Genomic DNA, 8,407 nt, shown 5'->3' with positions numbered 1-8,407 from the left:
GTGAATTCATGGCATAATAGGTGGACGGCATAGCACCCAGGAGAACCAAGAGAACCAGAGGAACGGGAGCGTAAGGTGTTGGGGACCGATTCCCCATGAATTCATGGCATAATAGGTATTAAATATAAAAGGCTACTGTAAACAAAAATAAAATACAATATTTGTTTCATTTTATTTTTCTCCTCTGGTTGCCATGTTTTTACTTACGGTTATCTCCCCACATCTATGCAAGCATTTCCCCTGGACCTGGTCATTAGTATCCTACTTCCCCCTCATTTCTCAGTGAGGTTTTTGGCACCTCTATCAGCGAGACTCCGCAGTTCCCCTTTTTGATGCTGTTAAAACATTTGTCAGTGTCTCTGTCAAAGCACTTGGCAAACCGTATCACCCTCGCCCCCACATACACTCTTCTCCATCTCCAACTCCTATAGGTCTGTAACATTATCTCATTATTTTTGCATTCTCAGCACTTAACAGAGAAGTCAGCACATGGTAGCTTTTCAAAAAAATAATTGTTGAGAGAATTAATATTGTAATTATTATAATTTTTAGTGTTTCAATTTCTTCATACCTACTAAACTTTTTGTTTTCACAGAGCACCACACTCTTTCATTTTCTTACCAGTTTATCAGTGATTTATGACTTTTATTACATATGGGCTAGTTATTCCACTTTTCATTATAGGTTATAGTTCTGACCACAACATATTCTCTCTGCTTCCTATGAATAATCCACTAATTTTGGCTAGACTTTTTTTTCACGTCCTCCTGTGATTGAGCTTACATTCCATTATTTTAATGTCAATAATTTTCAGTGTAATTTGTTTTATAGAAACTCTATTATAGATTTCTTTTTACCTACTTTTTTTTTTATTAAATCATAGCTGTGTGCAACAATGCAATCATGGGGTACAGTGTGGTGTTTTGGTATACAATTTTCGTAGGGAAAAGATTCTCTATTTAACAAATGGTGCTGGGAGAACTGGCTGGCGACCTGTGGAAGACTGAAAGTGGACCCACACCTCCATCTCTCATTAAAAAAAAAAAAAATTTGTTCACTCAACAATTAAATGCCATCCTATCTTCACGAATAATCTGTTCATCATGATAGCATAATGTTCTCACATTATTCAAAAATGACATGGGAGTACGTAGAAAAATTGCTAGCAAATGAATGCTTGCTGACTCTGAGGATTTTTAAAATAAAATTAATATATCCTTATTACCTCTTTCTTAATTCATTGAAAATGTATTTATTAGGTACATACTATGTATAACAAACAGTTTACATATGAGTTTCCTTTTGGTAGATTTTTTGGGAAAACATCCTTAATTAAATAGGTCTCTCTTAAAGAGTTAAAGGTTTGAATGTAAAGTAGTGTGGTGTGGTGTGGTACTGCTGATGTCTATAATTGTGTCTGTACAATGTTAAACATTGCTTCATTCAGATATTTTCTCCGAGCAGGGATATCTAATTTCATTTTAAAATTAGCATTTTTTAATTAGCTTGCTTTCTCGATTTTATTGTCATAAAACTTCCATTTACTGTACCCCTAGGAGAAGCAACGTTTTCTTTCCCTTTCTACATAAAACCTTGAAAGTCGTATTATTCCAGATTTACACCCAGAGGTTACTAGTCCCTCGAATCTTTTGTTTTGTTTCTCTGTTTGTTTTATTTTTGTTTCAAAGGCGCTGTCTTAGAGGGCTGTTTCATCACGATCTTTGTTCAGCAGAAATCTCAATCAGACTATCTACTCATATACAGGTAGAAGATTTTTTCTGAACACTATCACCTTCCTTGACTTGTGGTTTACTAGTTTCCTGGGACATTGCAAGGATAGCAAGGGGGTGGAGGTGTTCTCCACGTAGGAGAAGCTGGAACAAAACCCTAGGGCACACGCAGGCATCATTCTGGCCAGTGGTCAACGGGCCATGTGCTGGTGGCCTTTGACTCAACGTCTTCCCCACACAGGATCTATAGCTATTCTAAGCTCTGACCTGGGTAGAGTTTCAGGTCTGAGACTTAGATCAACAGTCTCCAACAAAAGAACGAGTCAACACTGAAACAGTTATTTTATTAAAATCTGTTTGTGAAATTGCTCTGTAACGCATCCATCACATCTTCATAAGGAATCTTGGCCATCATGGGCACGAATATAGTGCTCTTGACGTAGGCATTCGTTAACTCAAGGTATTTTTAGAGTGAAGTGGACTGTGAATGAATTAATCAACACAACAACAACAACGAAGGCCATCTCTGATCTCAGGGACATCAGCATTTGAACTAGAACCTTCCTTGGGCTTTTCTCATAAAGCTATTGGTTTTGCCTCTAGTTGCTCTAAGAGACATCATCACGGTTACTCTGTGCTGAAGAGAAGAAAATAGTAAAGCTGAGTAATTATTAAGGATGATTAATTAATAGAATTCACTTAAGAACTACCTTATTTTTGCCTCCTCTCTCCTACCCCAGGGATTCTCGATACCAAGTTGGGAAGTATTTCAAAGAAGGGTCAGGAGTTTTTAAAGATCAGCCCGGGTACAGTCAGAGAAATACATTTGTATTTATTTATTTATTATCCTGGAATGAAATTCACCATGTGTAGCAATTTGTACATTATTAATACAAAGTTGTGCAACCAAACCCACTATCTAACTCCAGAGCATTTTCTTTTTTAAAACTTTTTTTTAATCATTAATCATTAATCATCATTAATGCAGTCATGGGTACAGTGTGCTGGTTTTATATACAATTTAAAATATTTTCACCAAACTGGTTAACATAGCCTTCATGGCATTTTCTTGGTTATTGTGTTAAGACATTTATATTCTACATTTAGGAAGATTCACATGTATCCTTGTAAGATAGACCATAGATGTGGTCCTACCAAACACCTTCCCTCCACCCATCCTCCCCTCTCCCCTCCCCTCTGTCTCCTCCTTCCCCATATTCTTGGACTATAATTGGGCTATAGCTTTTGTATGAAAGCTATAAACTAGTTTCATAGTAGGACTGAGTACATTGAATACTTTTTCTTCCATTCTTGACATACTTTGCTGAGATGAATATGTTCCAGCTCCATCCATGTAAACATGTAAGAGGTAAAGTCTCCATCTTTCTTTAGGGCTGCATAATATTCCATGGTGTACATATACCACAATTTATTGATCCATTCATGGGTTGATGGGCACTTGGGCTTCTTCCATGATTTAGCAATTATGAACTGGGCTGCAATAAACATTCTGGTATAAATATCTTTGTTGTAATGTGTTTTAATGTGATATATACCTAGTAGAGGAATTGTAGGGTCAAATGGCAGGTCTATTTTTAGTTCTCTAAGTGTTCTCCAAACATCTTTCCAAAAGGGACGTATTAGTTTGCATTCCCACCGGCAGTGTAGAAGTGTTCCCTTTTCTCCGCATCCATGCCAATATCTCTGGTTTTCAGATTTTGTGATATGGGCTAATCTTACTGGAGTTAGGTGATATCTCAAAGTAGTTTTGATTTGCATTTCTCTAATGATTAAGGATGATGAGGATTTTTTCATATGTCTGTAGGCCATGCACCTGTCTTCTTTGGAGAAGTTTCTCTTCAAGTCCCTTGCCCACCCTGAGATGGGATCACTTGTTCTTTTCTTGTTAATAGGCTTGAGTTCTCTGTGGATTCTAATTATTAAACCTTTGTCGGAGACATAACCTTTAAATATCTTCTCCCATTCTGAGGGCTGTCTGCTTGCTTTACTTACTGTGCTCTTGGCTGTGCAGAAGCTTTTTAGTTTGATCAGGTCCTAGTAGTGTACTTTTGATGTTGCTTCAATTGCCTGAGGGGTCCTCCTCATAAAATTTTCACCCAGGCATTAACTCCAGAGCATTTTCATTGCCCCAGAAGGAAATCCCATGCCCTTCAAGGAGTCATTCCCCATTCCTCTCTCCTCTCCAGCTGTGGCAGGTATTAGTATCTTATCTCTCTCTTTATACACACTTGCTTATTCTGGATATTCCGTATAAATAAATAGAAGGATGTGCGACCTTTTGCATTTGGTTTCTTTGACTTAGCTCAATGTTTCAGGGTTCATTCATGTGGTAGTACGTATCAGAACTTATTCTTTTTTATAGTGGAAAGATATTCTATTGCATGAACATACCACATTTTGCTTATTCATACATCAGCTGATAGACATTTGGGTTGTTTCCACCTTTTGGCTCCTGTGAGTAGTGCTGCAGTGCCAGTTGTTGCCTGAATGTCTGTTTTTAATTCTTTCGGAATTTCTGGGTTGTATTACAGTTCTGTGTTTAATTTCCTAAAGAACCATCAAACTGGGTTCCACAATGGCTGCTGCTCCATCTTACATCCCCACCAACAATGCGCAAGGATTCCAGTTTTGTCACATCCTTGCCAACACTAGTTTTCAGGGTTTTTTGTTTTGTTTTACTTTTTTAATTTAAAAATAGAGCCATCCCAGTGGGTATGAAGTAGTATTGATTTACACAGGAAAAGACATTTTAGTGAGTCCTCTATGTTTTCTCCCAAGGCTGGCATGGATTAGAACAAAGACTACATCACAGGAATTTCAGGATTGACAAAAAGATACAAAAAATTGCACTTAGGAAACTCATTTTACCTAAGAATATTGTGTTTCTGTGGACATGTGGGAGGAAGAATTTTCCTAGAAGTTGGAAAAAAGCTTCAAGATAATCAGGGCTGAATTGCTCAGAAGTTCCAGACCTGTCGGGAGACCTCACTTATGGGGATATTATTCTGGGTGAAGTCATCAGGAAGACCACAAGACCTGGCCCAAGTTTGTTCCAAACTGTTGTTTCCCTCCCCATGCTGCCAATACAGGGATAGGAAATGTACCTAAAAATCATAAACACTCAGAATGATCTTTTTCTTTTAGAAAGTGAATAATTCTTCTTGCCCCACAGAACATAGCTCCTCTTCCACGTTGAGCTTCTTGTTGGATACTGAGTGATTGATATAGTATCAGCATTGCCTGGGTTCTCTGGAACACTCTAAACAAAACACTGAAGTGTCAAAACTCAGTTGAGAAATGCAGCCTCACAGTAGTGAGGGAAGGAGAGTGGGGCAGGGTAGGTTAGACAGCAAAGCAAAGTGGTAAGTTACTGTGCTTCCGAATTGCAGCAAGGAGGCACAGCTGGTCACTCAGTGGGCATCTTCTATGAAGACTGTTTCTGAACAGACAACAAAACAAAACAATGCCTCAGTCCTTCTACTGGAAGGAGGAAGGGAAGGAAACTTACCTGCTGCTCTTTCCCCTTTCCTTGTCTCTAGATAAATTTCATTTCACAGGGAATTAATTCCTCCCAAGTAACTGGGCTTTATTACCTAACTGTTTTGATAGCCCCCAGGAAGCTGTGTGGTTGCGTGTTTTATCCCACTCTCGAGTGACAGTATTGAGACCTGGAACTTAAAGGAACCACCCCACCTTAGCGGAAGCACATCAACCAAGCAAACAAACATGACCATCACCGACAAAGTTTTACTAAGTAAAGAGTCATTTCTAAGGTGGTGTCTGTGGCTCAAAGGAGTAGGGCACTGGCCCCATATGCCAGAGGTGGCAGGTTCAAACCCAGACCCAGCCAAAAACTGCAAAAAAAAAAAAAAAAAAAAAGAAAAGAAAAGAAACATTTTTTATGTGAAGTCATATATAAATATGGTATTTACATTAATGATCAACATTATTCATTTCATAATTTAACAAAATTTTTGAACTCTGAAAGTATTATAGTGGGCCCAAATGAGGAATATAAAAATGTTTATCTAAACCAAATTTGAGTTTTCTAAAGAGTTTTATCATATCAATATAAAAACTTAGGTGATAAACGGCAGCGTTTCTGAAATTCACATTACAAGCATATCATTTTCACATTGTTTCTTATTGTTGTTGGCTTTTTACTTTAAAATTTGCTTCTCATAGGCTGAACCATCAATTTAAAATCCTGAGAGAAAGTCTATTGTCATAGTTGCCATGTCGTTTCTACTACTTGATTGCCTTTTAAAATGTAGTTGGCATGACTTATGGTATTCTTGTTTGTGAAGGAGAATTTTGAAAACAATTTTTGTAGATACTGGAGGAATTTGAACTTACACTCCCTTTTCATTTTATTTCTCTGTAAAAGTTGTCAGATTCAACAGCATTCCTTAGTGTAAAGCCATTATTAATTTATCATTACCATACAGTTTCTTTTTTATTATTTATTTACTTATTTTGGCCAGGGCTGGGTTTGAACCCTCTACCTCTGGTATATGAGGCCAGCGCCCCACTCCTTTGAGCCACAGGCGCCAACCTACAGCTTCTTTTTTATATGCAAAAGTCAATAGCACTACAGAGGTCTCCTTGAATGTACTGGCTCTACCATTTTGTTCCTAGAATAAGATAAAGTCCACAAATAAGCCAAAAAAATCCCTTACCATTCACTTTTATTCCATAACTTATACAATAACTTATATAATCTACTTCTTATGAAACTTCTAAATTTTATTTGCTCATGAAAGTATTTCTTAAACTAGTTTTTTTAAAAAAACTATTCCTGTGTTTTTCATATAATAATATAACTTGGAGATCTCTTCACAATTTATATAGAGATTTTCTTTATTCCCTAATAAAGCCACAACTTATTCCATCGTGTGGGTATATTATGGTTCATGCTACCAGTCTCCAAATAATGAACAGTTGGAAAGGAGACATGGGTTAGGATATTGTTTTTCTGAATTCTAGGTTTTAAAATTCCCACTTCTGCTATTTTGGGGAAATGTTAAGAAACAAATTCTGGAGATGATCTTGCAGGTCTCCCTTCCTACCCTCCTGGCCCTTCCTTTTCCTTTGTATCTATTGTTCTTGTTCTGCTAATTTTGGATTCTCTTCAGGAGGGCTCTCTTTTATCTTGCTGAGACAATATCGGTTCGTAGGCCCACCCAACTCCAGGCACTTTAGACCATGCTGCAGGCCTGGGACACTCATGGCAATGTGGAGAACAGAGAAAACTTGCCCAGTTTTAGTTGTTCTCCTGGAACTTGCTGCTCTTTCCAGGAAGCACCTGTGGGGATTCTGGGTTTCCTCTTTACTCACATCTTTAAAATGTCTCATGGCTGCCACCTAACACAAATTTTATACAGCACAAGTTGCAGAGCTACAGAATCTGTTACCAGATTTAGCAAATAAAATATCAGGGTTTCCAGTTAAATCTGAATATAAGTGAGCAATGGATGAATTTTAATAGGAGCAATGTATGAATAGATGAGACATTCTTGATATTGGAAACATAAACTAAATTTTTGAATATTTATTCAAATATTTGCAACATACTTCAAGTAAAAATTATTTGAGTTTAATTAGATGTCTTTCTGATATTTATTTGGTAAGTTTCTTCCATTTATTTTTAGTCCTTTTTGTAAATGGTGATGTGGTGGTTTTATTTTACTATTGCACCTTTTTTTATGAATAGATTTAGAGACATTCACAGGTAATGCCACGCCCATGGCCATCAACACAGAATTTCTGGGGTTTGATTGTTTGTTTTCGTATTTTTAGTTTGACTATACCTGCTCACTATTAAATGGCCCATTTATTTACTGATTTTTTTATTTGAATACCCAATACTGTTAGGTTTGCTTTCCAGAAAGATGCAGCTACCTAATTTTATCTTTCTATAAATGCCCAGGGATATTTTTAACTAGAGATGCTTCAGTTATAAATTTCTCTAGCTCTGTTTCATATATGCGTGGTCAAAGTATTGATGTGGTTGGTGGTAAGAACTGTCTATAGGTCACTAATTCATGGTAAAATGTGGTCTATTTTGAAGTGGTAACCTGAGTCAATACATCGCATAATGGTTCAAAGGAAGAATGACTTATGTCCTTAAGAGCTTATGATAACACTCAAAAGAGAAAAAATAGGTTGGTGTTTTAGTGGGAAAAACCAAGAGTTCCAGCAGTATCAAGCAGCACTAATTGTTCATTCATAAATGTTATTAGGTCAAGGGGCAAAGAGAGGAAGACACAACATTTTCAGCTCATAAGAGGAAAAATAACTAAAAGAGTGGAAATGCAGTGTTGCTAACTGAGGAAGTGCTAAATAATTGAGGGGCTGAGTACCCGGTTAGCCTGATTTAGTTAATTCAAATTGTGCCTGTATCAAAGCATGCATGTACCCCATAAAGAAATATAACTATTTTGTACCCACAATAATAAAAAGCAATAAATAAATAAAGAGGAAAAATAGCTTAAACATATCAACTAAAGAAACTTAACAGATAATGTGAGCAGTTAAGAAAACAGGAAGGGCTTTTAAAGGTCATGGTATATTTCTGAAATGTAAATTAACAAACACAAGGAAATGCAGTCCACCACTGCTCCCAAAGCGTTCATTTTCCAGGCAAAAGGGGCTGA

The sequence above is a fragment of the Otolemur garnettii genome, unplaced genomic scaffold, assembly GCF_000181295.1.
Source record: "Otolemur garnettii isolate 467f Iridium unplaced genomic scaffold, OtoGar3 scaffold00083, whole genome shotgun sequence".
Taxonomy (NCBI): domain Eukaryota; kingdom Metazoa; phylum Chordata; class Mammalia; order Primates; family Galagidae; genus Otolemur; species Otolemur garnettii.
The sequence above is the reverse complement of the archived record's forward strand: the minus strand, read 5'-3'. Positions refer to the sequence as shown.